Source organism: Spermophilus citellus, assembly GCF_964194105.1.
Source record: "Spermophilus citellus genome assembly, chromosome: 6".
Lineage (NCBI taxonomy): Eukaryota > Metazoa > Chordata > Mammalia > Rodentia > Sciuridae > Spermophilus > Spermophilus citellus.
Genome location: NC_138187.1, coordinates 158,669,447 through 158,681,631, shown reverse-complemented (window position 1 = coordinate 158,681,631; position 12,185 = coordinate 158,669,447).

Below are 12,185 nucleotides of genomic sequence, written 5' to 3'. Positions count from 1 at the left end.
ATCTAGCATGTGGGAGGCCCTGGTTTCAATCCCCAGTACCCTCCACCCAGCCCCCAAAGAAGAATGAGACATTATATTGAAACTTAAATGTACATATAATTTCAATACTCTTAAAATTGAATAATTCACTTAATCCAAGGAAATTTGTATTGATACACTGAAATGAATAGTGTTTTATGAACTGCCTTCAGCTAAGATAATACATCAAAAATATATGACTTAAAATAAACATTTAAATATTTTATAGTCACTTATAGTCGCCCAGAAATCACTGTTTTGTAGCTTCAAAACAATTTAAAGCACTAGTTTTATTTAATTATGATGTGGAATGCCCAGAAATTTAGATTCTGCCCTTGCTTCCACTATCAATATACTATGAGAATCAAATGAGTAATTTTATATAAAGTACTTAGTATATAGCACATAGTAAGCACACAAAAAATATTTTAAATTAATTTTATGTATACGTCATTGTAGTCTTTAGTTTCTCTTTTTTTCCTTTCTTTTTTTTGTTTGTTTGTTAACTTGTTTGCAATACTGGGGATTGAACCTAGGGCTTTGGGCATGCTAGGCTGAGCTACATCCCCAGATGTTTTTTTATTGTTGTTTTTGTTTTTGAGACTGGGGCTCCATCCATTGTCCAGGTTGACCTCAAACTTTCAATTCTCCTGCCTCAGCCTTCCAGGTAGCTGGAATATAGCCTTAAGCCCACGTGCCCCGACTTAGTGTCAAATACAGTCTTGCTCTTCCCAGAAACTCTAAAAAAAAAAAAAGATTAATGTGGTTTTTGTATATCATAGTTAAATCAGTTAAAATTGTACCTTGTGAAATTTTTCAATGTATTTTCTTATATGGCTGGATTATATTGTTACTCTTTTGATTAAAAAATATGCATTTTCAGTAATGCTTCATTTATATTTATTTTATATTTATATTCATTTATTATTTATTCAACTAGAGATTGAACCCAGGGGCATTTAACCACTGAGCCACATTCCTAGGTCTTTTTACTTTTTATTTTGAGACAGGGTCTCACCAAGTTGCTCAAGGCCTTGATAAGTTGCTGACTTTGAACTTTCCATCCTCCTGCTTCAGCCTTCCAAGCCTTTGGGATTACAGTCTTGTGCCAACATGCCTGGCATGCTGCGTGATTGTTTTTAAAGAGACTACTTGCTTTAAAATTGCTCTAGAATGTGTAACTGCCAACCTATAGCATTGTTTGTTATATGAAGGCCAGAAAAACCTTAGATACCCGCTTATTTCAACAGTTGAAACTGGGACTAAGAAAGGTTGGATAGATGACTTATCTACCCAACTCCTTTATAGATAAACACCATATAATTGAGGAGGTTGGGTTGTGTGAAAGGCTGAGGAAAAGGGGAAAAAATGAATAAGTCATCAGTCAGGCCTTGAAGAAATGTAATAATCTAGTAAGAGAAATATAATGAGATGTGCATGTAAAAACTAGAGTTTAAAGTAATTTGATGCTCAGTGCATAGAAAGTTTAAAATTTTATGAGAGTTAAAACCCTCTTCCTCATGTCACTGACTCTACCTTCCAAAGGTGGTACATAATGCCATCATATTAGAAGTACACCCAGGGGTGCCGGGGCTGTGGCGCAGTGGCAGAGCACTTGCCTAGCATGGGTGAGGCACTGGGTTCGATCCTTAGCACCACATAGAAATGAGACAAATAAAATAAAGGCATGATGTCTATCTACAAATAGGGGGGAAAAAATGTATGCCTGGGGCATGAAAGGACAGTTCTCATTTTGGGGCATCAAGGGAACAAAGAGTATGAAAATAGAATTAGGATTAATCTCAAAAAAACATCGTTAAAGTGTTAAAGTACAGCTGGAACCTAAGCCTTCTCCAGTATAAATAATTTGTGTAAGGGGAGAGAATAACACTCACACACATACACTAAATAGGGAGTACAGGAGCTGAGTCACAGGGGTTTCCCAGACCACATTAGGTTAACTAAGGTTGAATCCTCCCCTTCCTCAGAGCCTTTCCTGCCCACATCCACAGATTCTCATGGCCTCCTACTCCCTCCCCCAATTTACAACTGCACCAGTCATATTACCAGTATTTATTGGAATTAAACTCCAGAAAATAAGAAGCAGAGGAAAATATAGCAATCACACTAAGGAGACCAAAAGTGCCTGTCCCACCCTCCTATTTATTTTTGGTACTAGGGATTTAACTCAGGGGTACTTTTCCACTAAGTCACATTCCCAGCTCTTTTTATTTTTTATTTTAAGACAGGATCTCACTAAGTTGCTGAGGTCCTCACTAGATTGCTGAGGCCGCCTTTGAACCTGTGATCCTCCTGACTCAGCCTCCTGAGTTGCTGGGATTATAAGCATGTCCCACTATGCTCAGCCCACCCTTCACCTTTAGAATCCAATCCTAACGAGCCTCAAATCAGAATCTGCAAGCAAGGCCTAAGGGGTTGTCTTAGATTTGGGATAACAATCACATGGCAGGTATAGCCCAAGTCAGTTCTGAGATTTCTAGATCTAAGTCCCATGTCGACTTGATCCCCAAAGAGTTAAAAGGGTGATGGGGGTTGGGGGATCTGGATATAGCTTAGTGGTAGATCACCTGCCTAGCATGCTTGAGGTTCTGGGTTAAATCCCTAGCACCAAAAAGAAAGAGAGAACAACAACCACAACAAATTTCTGAGTTCTACATGAAATTGCTTCTAAACTGGTCTGCCTTCCACCAAGTCCTCCAGCCCAACATTGAGCATGTCTGATCTTCAATTGACCCCGGACACTTATCCCAGGGTTAGTGTAAACAGAAAGATGAGAGACATCAGTCAACTTTAAGCAAATGGGCTCCTTCTAGGCACTGCTCTAAACAGTGCTGGGTTGAGAGCACAAAACTCTACTTTCCCCCGGCAACAAGCACGAGAATATTGTTCTTATTAATGTACTGTTTTTCTAGGACTGCCATACCAAATACCAGAGACTGTGTGTTTAAGACAACAAAAAATAACTTTCTTACACTTCTGGAAGTTAGAAGTCCAAAATCAAGGTCTTGGGCAGAAGTAGCTTCTTCAGAGTCCTCTCTCCTTGGCTTGCAGACAGCCACCTACTTATGTGTCCTCACCCACTACTTATCTGTGTTTTCTGTATCCAAATATCTTCTTTAAGGACGTCAGTCCCATTGGATTAGGACCTTGTTTTCCCTTAACTAACCTCTTTACAGGTCCCATCTGCACATAGAGTCACATTCCAAGGCACCAAGGGTCAGAAGGCCAATATATGACTTTCTTGCAGCAGGGAGCACAATTCATTCCACAGCCCTGCAAATGTCCACTTTAAGGGTATCATACTTGTGAATAAAAGGCGTCCTGTGAGCGTACCGTTTTAAATTTCCCCAGTTTGACCTGAAGCTTTTCTTTTTCTAATTACTCCCATATTATAAAACATCAATGCTTTATTTGGCATAAATTAGCAACAAAAAAAAAATAGAATACTAACCAAAATAATAAAATGGATTAAGAAAATTGTCTGAGTCATGTCACAGTGAGAATCACCAGAAGATAGATACCAGAACTTGAACAGACTCAAGAGTAAACTGAAGGCTGGGGATGTGGCTCAAGTGGTAGCGCGCTCGCCTGGCATGGGCGTGGTGCTGGGTTCGATCCTCAGCACCACATACAAATAAAGATGTTGTGTCTGCCGAAAACTAACAAATATTTAAAAAAAGCAAACTGAAAGGATAATAACCCTTTCATCTAAAACATAGGAGAGGAACTGGGGTTGTGGTTCAGTGGTAGAGCGCTTCCTCACACATGTGAGGTACTGGGTTCAATTCTCAGCACTGCATATAAATAAATGAACAAAATAAATGTCCATCAAAGTCTAAATTTTTTTAATTAATAAATAAAATATAGGAGAAGTAAGAGTAAAAATATAAAGTTTTGCTTGTGATAAAAATTAAGTTGCAGGTCTAGGATTGTGGCTCAGTGGTAGAGCACTTGCCCAGCATGTGTGAGGCACTGGGTTTGATTCTCAGCACCACATATAAATAAATGAATAAAATAAAGTTCCATCAACATCTTAAAATTTTTTTAAAAAAATATTAAGTTGCTACAATAACTGGGTCTTAACAAAATAAATAGTGCTTGAAATAGATAAGTATATGGGCTGGAGGTGTAACTTAGTGTTACAGTGCTTGCTTAGCCTGCATGAAGCCCTGAGTTCCATCCTCAGAACCAAAATAAATAAAAAAGAAAAGTCGAAAAGTAGACCTAAAAAAAAGAAAAGAAAAAGAAAGAAAGAAACCCCAATATAAGATGTTTTACATAAGCTTCAGGGTAACTACAAAGCAAAAAGCCCATATCAGAAATGCAAAAGATAAAAACAAAAGATTCAAAGTGTTCTACTATAGAAAATCATGAAATCACAAAGAAATTAAGCAAGAGAGGAAGAAAAGATGGAAGAATCTACAACTAGAAAACAATTTTCTCATAGCACTTGCACTGGAAGCCTACAATGCATGAGGCCATGGATTCAATCCCAGGTACAATATATATATATATATATATATATATATATATATATATATATAAATATATAAATATAAATGGCACTTGAAAGTTTTTACTTAATCATTACTTCAAATATAAATGGATTTAATTCTCCAATGAATTGATATAGAGTGGCTGCATAGATAAAAAAACAACCTCCCGCCTCAGCCTTCTGAGTTGCTGGGATTATAAGCATGTCCCACTATGCTTGGCCCACCCTTCACCTTTAGAATCCAATCCTAACCAGGCTCAAGGCAGAATCTGCAAGCAAGGCCTAAGTATACACCTTGCCCACAAGAGGATTACTTCACCTCCAAGGATAGCAGTAGACTAAAAAAGAAGGAAAGGCTGAATCTTCGTTTAAGAGGCCAACCAGGGAGTGATTGGAACCTTGTTCTGTGTCTAAATATGTCATTCTGAATGTGTTGTGGTCAAATGTATTCAGACCAGAATTTGAAAGATGCTTTGGTTTGAGCATGGTTTAATTTTGTCCCACAGAATTTCATGAGTTGGAAGCTTGATATCCAGTGCGGCCATGTGACAGATGGCAGAACTCTTAACGGGTGGAGCCTATTGAAAGCTGGTTAGGTCACTGGGGGTGGCACACTTGAAAGGGATTAATACTGAGTCGTTCCAAGAGACTGGATTATTAAAAAAACATGAGCCCTCTACCCAAAGCTCTCTGACTTCTTGTTTTGCCATGTGATCTCTCCCTCTTGGTATGCACTTCCACCATGATGTCATTTGCCACATTGTGAAACAGCCAAGGGGAGAGCCTCACCAGAGCTTTTCAAATGTCAGTGCTATGCTTTGGAATCTCCAAAACTGTGAGCTAAATAAACCTCTTTATACGTTACCCAGCTTCAGGTATTTTGTTATAAGTCAGTGGAAAATGGACTAATCCAAAAGGTGTGCTTTAAGCAATTTGGAGGGGAAACTTCCTTTTATTCAATACCTTGCTTTCTAATATCTGGTGTTGGGGAAGGCTTTGAAAGTCTATATAATACTTCCAAATATCAGGAATCTAAGATGATCATTGTCACTTGGAGGTAGGTTGTAAATCAGGCAGGAAGCAGTTCCTAGAGTAGACTTTTCTTTGTTGAAGATGAATATAGCTTCATGTTACTCCATGAATTTATTTTCCTTTTGTTTTTTTTATTTATTTATTTTAGATGGGGCTATCACTATTATGCCCAGGCTAGCCTCAAACTCACCATCCTCCTGCCTTAGCCTCCTGAGTGGCTGGGATTAGAGGAGCACCCTGTCATTATCTTTAATTTGAATAAAGTCTTTGCATGATCCAGTCTTCTCTCAGCTTCGCTACCTTCTGATAATGGGAGAATTCTGAGACATATGTGGGCCAGTTGTTCTCATGCAGGCCAGGGTATCACAGGTAACGGGAAGTATCTACAGCCCCCCAGAGGAAAAGGAAATCACAGGAGAGAAAGGTCAGAGCCTTTCTCCACCTTGGAGTTTTTCTTCTCTTGTCAATTTGGGACAGGCAGAAAGTTCTAGGATTTGAATTAGAACATGTAATCTTGTAAAAGTTAACCCAAGAAAGCTTGTTTTTTTATTGTAAATAAGGATTATGAAAAGTATCTCATGAAAAAATAAGGATTATGAAAGGAATTTTATGAAGTTAAAATGAGAGAATGCATGTAGACTATTTAGTACATGCCAGGTTTGGTGGCGCATGACTATAATCCCAGCTACTCAGAAGGCTGAAGCAGGAAGATTACAAGTTTAATGTCACCCTAGGTAATTTAGTGAGACACTGCCTCAAAACAAAACAAAATTTAAAAATTAAAAATAAAAAAAGCTGGGCTGGGGATGTGGCTTAAGCGGTAGCGCGCTCGCCTGGCATGCGTGCGGCCCGGGTTCGATCCTCAGCACCACATACCAACAAAGATGTTGTGTCCGCCGAGAACTAAAAAATAAATATTAAAAATTCTCTCTCTCTCTCTCTCTCTCTCTCTCCCTCCTCTCTCACTCTCTCTTTAAAAAAAATAAATAAATAAATAAATAAAATAAAAAAAGCTGGAGGCATAGCTCAGTGGTAGAGCACCTCTGGATTTAATCCCCAGTACCACAAATATAAAACTAAACAAAAGCACCTAGTACATAGCTGGACATCTATTAAGCATTTGATGAGTAATAATTATTAAAATTATACTAGGTACTGTCTTGCATTAAGCTGGAAGTTCTCAATTTTGCTGTGAACTTAAAAAAAAACTTTAAAAAAATATTTTATGGGCTGGGGTTGTGACTCAGTGGCAGAGCGCTCGCCTAGCACGTGCAAGGCCCTGGGTTCGATCCTCAGCACCACATAAAAATAAAATAAAGGTATTGTGTCCAACTACAACTCTAAAATAAAATTAAAATTAAAAAAATGTTTTAGTTGTCAATGGACTTTTTTTTTTTTTTTGCTGAGAATCGAACACAGTGCCTCACACATGCTAGGCAAGCAGTCTACCACTATGTTACAACCCCAGCCCTGCTGTGAACTTTTAAAAACTATAATAAATCTTTAGTTCTTTCCCTAAAGATTCTTATTTGGGATATTGGTGTGGGCTCAGGCATCTGTATTTTAGGGAGTTTTGTAGGTTATTCCAGCCTGTTTGTCAGATGAGAGTCACTGATCTAAGTCAATAAGTCAGCAATAAGTCACGGTAAATAATCAGATCATAAATGTTTCTAATTTTGTAGGTCATAGAATCTCTATCACAACTATTTAGCTCTCATTGTAATGAGGGCATTTGCAGACAATCTGTAAATACATGAGAATGAGTATGTCCCAATAAAAAACTATTTATAAAACAGACAAAAAGAAGTGATGGGCTGCATTTGGACCCCAGACTATTGCTTGCTAACTGTATCTTCTATGAAGAAAGATTTTATTTGCTATTGTTACGGAAAGTCTTTTGTTATCATGTTTAATGGCATCATTAGAAGCCTTATACAGGGAGCTGGGGTTGTAGCTCAGTGGTAGAGAGCTTGCCCCTCACATGTGAAGCACTGGGTTTGTTAGTCAGTACCACATAAAAATAAATAAATTTTAAAAAGCTGGTGTCCATCTACAATTTTTAAAAAAGGGGCGGGGGTGGGGACTGGGGCCTGGGGTTGTAGTTCAGTGGTAGAGTGCTCACCTAGCATGCATGAGGCGCTAGGTTCGATCCTCAGCACAACATAAATATAAAATAAAGATATGTGTCCACCTAAAACTAAAAAATAAATATTATTAAAAAAAGATTTAGTCTTAAAAATGTTTGGAGCTATACACAGTTAATCAACAGGGTTCCTGCCTTTCAAGGAATCAATAGTATAAAATGACAGCACAGACATAATATTTATAATGAGTAACTGTCACATAAACAGCTGACTATATAAAACTAGCTGTGAACCTGAGTTCAGGAGTGGGCAGATTTCCTAATGCTCTTGGTTTACAAATGTCTGGTAAAATAAAAGAATAATGAGCAATCTTTCAGGAACTTATATAAAAAGAAGAACGATGCCCCAGATTAGTTTCCCTTTTCTGCAAGTGGCTGTGAGGGAGCATCTTTTGGAAAGGGGTCCTTTCAGTAATACTTCATGCCTTTCCACATGGCTACATCTGCCTCTTCTCAATTATAATTTGTCTGTTAAATTACATTATTATTAGATTTACCCTTCGAGTTTAGGAGTTATGTGATGGTTATACTTTTTGGTTGTGGATTTTTTTTTTTTAAACTGGATCTTGCTGTGTTGTTCAGGCTGTCCTTGAACTCATAGTTCTCCTGCCTTCCAGGTGGCTAGTTGCAATTTAAAGGCACCATCTCCTTTAACCCCAAAGAAAAATATCCCCTTCTCTAAATAATAATTGTAAATTCAGGGAAAAAGTCAGAAGATCAGTATGTGTGGTCCTATGTGCATGTATGCAGGGGTTTATCAGGTGACTGGTGATTTAGTAACCTGTTGCTTGTAACTGTAGAAATGATGCAGTAGTGGCTGTTGGATGAGGCAAGATTCTCCTGTATCCCTGAAAAGTGGATGAGCACTGTGAACATAAGCAGTTTTTTTTTTTTTTTTTTTTTTTGGCTGCCCAGATTCTGATCCTCTCCTCCTTTCACTGAGAATTCTCCATTTGGGAATTTTGGAGGGTAGTAAGTTCTCTTCTCCCACTACAGGATCCAAAAATCTATGCCTAAACCCCACCCCCACCCCCAACTTCCCTACTTAACACCCAATACATCCCCAGCAAGGATAAGTGATCTCAACTACATGCCCTTGCCTGGAACTCTGAGTGTGGAATGAGTTGTACAGAACTAAATGGAATTATCTCCTTGAGCAAATGTGGTACCCAGAGACAGGTGGCACATCAGAGTCTGATGCAACAATCCCTGGGGCAGCATCTGGGATCACTTGACAATAGCAGTAGTACCTTATCAGGCCATTTCGAAGCTGACTTTTCTATGGTACTGGCTATCTAGGTTCCTCAATTCTTGATTTTCGAACCCTTGAACTACTCAATCTTCTTCCAGTATCGTGCCTGTCTGCTTGAGTTAGCCACCGAAATAGTTTAACATATAAGAGAAGAGTGCAGAAATTGAGGGACTGAAGAAAGAACTGATTTTTCTATTTCTCAGATAGTCACCTTTTTTTTTCAGTTTAAAGGAACTATCCATTTTTTTCTCTGTGGGTTTTCAAGCAATTTTTATTGATGCATTACAATTATATGTAATAGTGGGACTCATTATGTCATAATTGTACACACACATAACGTAATTTCATCAATATCATTCCCCAGTACCTTCCCTTTCCCTTCCTCCCTCCCTTCCCCTGACCCACTTGCCAGACTCTACTGATATATGCCCTGATTTTTATGACCTTAATCATCAGAGTTTCAAAACTTAAAGTACATCTGTATCCATTTCACGTAAACTGAAGTGAAGATGTTTTAAATTATGGGTTTCCTTCTGTTAAGTTAGTTCATTGATTAAACCCAAATAATAAGCATTCCTCTCAAGCTGTTGATTTGAATTTTTTTATTCACCTGCCAAGACTGTTTAGTGTCTAATTTAAAAACTAACATTGCACAGGTTTCTCAAAGAAAAAGTCTTCATATAAATGTCTCTCTTAGCTAAAAATTATTACAAATGCGTAGTGCTTTTTATTCTTTCTTGAATCCTTTTACTAACAAGAAATTACCTAATCAAACATTTCACTGGGACAATCAAACACTTCCTTGCTGAAATTACATGGAAACAAGATTCTTTTTGAAAAAGTTTTGCAAAAATATTTCAACTATTGTGCAGAAGATATTTTTTTTCTCAGTACTGGGAATGTAACCCAGGTCCTAACACATACTAGGCAAACACTGAGCTACATCCCAGGACTTTTCATTTTGAGACAGTGCCTCCCTAAATTGCCCAGGCTGGCCTGGAACTTGCTATTCTCCTGCCTCAGCCTCCTGGTGGCTGGGATTACAGATGTGCTTCACCACACCCAGCTGTGCAGAGATACTTTTTTTTATATATATACTTTTATTATTATTTTTTTTAATGTGCTACTGAGGATTGAACCCAGTGCCTCACATTTTCTAGGCAAGTGCTCTGCTACTGAGCCACTACCCTAGGCCCTGTGCAGGGATTCTTAACCTTTTTCTGTAACATCTAATCAAGTCACACATGTTCTCTAGTGATAATATAAAATTTACAGAATTCATATAAGTATAATTTGCTAATGTATAATAAAAAATTTAAAGTCAAAGAACAAAAGTAACTTGCAATCACTGTATTATAAATAACAACAAATCTTGGATAACCTGTTATGTGCCACATAACACCACAAGACACACAAGACACTGTGGTGATACAGCCCTGGCCTCAGAGGCTTATAGTTCAGCCAGAAAGATAGAATACCATAAATAATCAAATAATCACAACTTTGTTAAATGCCCTGAAGACCAAAGCATATGAGATATTTAACAGTGAGCACTGACCTAGTCTGAGACCAACAGGGAAGATTCTTTAAGAACATGACAGTGAGGGGCTAGGTTTGTGGCTCAATGGTGGAGCAGCTGCCTAGCACAGGTGAGGCACTGGGTTCAATCCTCAGCACCACTTAAAAAATAAATAAATTAAATAAAGGCATTGTGTTCATCTACAACTAAAAGTATTTTTTTTAGAGAGAGAGAGAGAGAGAGAGAGAGAGAGAATTTTAATATTTATTTTATAGTTTTTGGCGGACACAACATCTTTGTTTGTATGTGGTGCTGAGGATCGAACCCGGGCCCCACGCATGCCAGGCGAGCGCGCTACCGCTTGAGCCACATCCCCAGCCCTAGTAAAAGTATTTTTAAAAATTTAAATCTTAAAAAAAAAAAGAATGTGACAATGAAATTGAGCCAAAGGATGAGTAGTAATTTACTATTACAGCAAACCTTTCAGGCAGTGGACAGCATGCATAAATTCTCCAAGGCAGGGAGAAGAGTGTTGTGTTTAAAGAACTGATATCAGTCCAGTTTGCCTGGAAAAAGTATAGAAATTCAGAGGGAGCTTAGCAAAGATGATGCTGCAGAGGTAGGCAGATAGACCTGGGAAGCCAAAGTAGGAATTTTGAACTTTATTTTAAAATTTGCCAGGTAATATATACAATGTCAAATTAGTTTACACTTTAAGGATATGCCTAAAATTTATAGTTCAGATAATCAGCATGTTTCAAATATTGCACAGAACATACTAATATTGAAAAAAAAATATTTATTATTTACATGGAATTTAGTGTTTACTGGGTATCCTGTATTCTTATTTGCCAATCCTGGCAACCTTATTTCCTATTTTGAAAGCAATGTGTGGTCTGAGAGGCCGAGGAGGAAATCAGTCTGTAATTATAGAGTGGAAAATGTACTGGAGGCAAACAAAAGAGCATGAGAAGGTCATTATCATCACTCTTTCTCAAAACCACCTCTTCTTTTGACTTAAGAAATCTCACTCCTTTTCCTCCTATCTCTTGACTGGGTGCTTCTCAGCCTCCTTTAATAGCTCTATCTCCATTGGATATTTAAAAGTTGATGTTCTAGGCGGACAAAACGAGACTTGCAAGCACATGGAGCAACTTGTTCTCTTATGTGTTATTAGTGGGCATGTGAATGCTTAGAGAAGGATTTTTTGCTGTTTTGCTTTGTTCCTCAGTGCTAGGGATGGAACGCAGGGTCTTGTACAAGCTAAGCAAGCGCTCCACCACTGAGTTATGATCCCAGCCCTTTATATTTTCTTCTGAGGCCAGATCTTGCTAAATTGCCCAGGCTGGCTTCTAACTGTGATCCTCCCTGCTTCAGCCTCCAGAGTAGTAGGGAATACAGGAATGTGCCCCCAGGGCCAGCTAGCAGTTTCTTACAAGCATCTATGATCCAACAATTCCATTTGTGGGCCTAGAGCCAAAAGAATTGAAAGCAGAGTCTTGGGTCATTGCACAATGTGTTCATTGCAACATTATGCACAACATCTAAGAGGAGGAAGCAAGCCATTGTCCACTGAGGGATGAATGGATAAAGAAAATGTGTTATATATACACAATGGACTATTATCCAACCTTGAAAAGGAGGGAAAGTCTGTCACATGTTATCACATGGAGGAGTCCTGATGATATATGTTTTAGTCAGAAGA